Source organism: Alexandromys fortis, unplaced genomic scaffold, assembly GCF_014885135.2.
Source record: "Alexandromys fortis isolate MF-2015 unplaced genomic scaffold, M_Fortis_MF-2015_v1.1 scaffold_80, whole genome shotgun sequence".
Taxonomy (NCBI): domain Eukaryota; kingdom Metazoa; phylum Chordata; class Mammalia; order Rodentia; family Cricetidae; genus Alexandromys; species Alexandromys fortis.
Genome location: NW_026068174.1, coordinates 5,982,914 through 5,983,252, shown reverse-complemented (window position 1 = coordinate 5,983,252; position 339 = coordinate 5,982,914).

Genomic DNA, 339 nt, shown 5'->3' with positions numbered 1-339 from the left:
CTTTATGGAGATAACTTGGAATTCTACCCAGGGAGTGGTTTGCCTACAGAATGTTTTGGTCTAGGGTGTAAACGTGACTTGTTTTGTTCTAGCAACAGAACTTATTTAACTATAAATTTTATTAACTATGGCCGGGCGGTGGTGGCACACGCCTTTAATCCCAGCACTTGGGAGGCAGAGGCAGGTGGATCTCTGTGAGTTCGAGACCAGCCTGGTAAAAAAAAAATAATTAACTATGAATGTAGCCCGCGACTTTCAGTTGGTCTGTTCATTTCCTTGTATCATGTTAATGCAGGCTTTTGTCTTTTGGGATCAGGGGTATTTTAAGCAGTTGGAAAT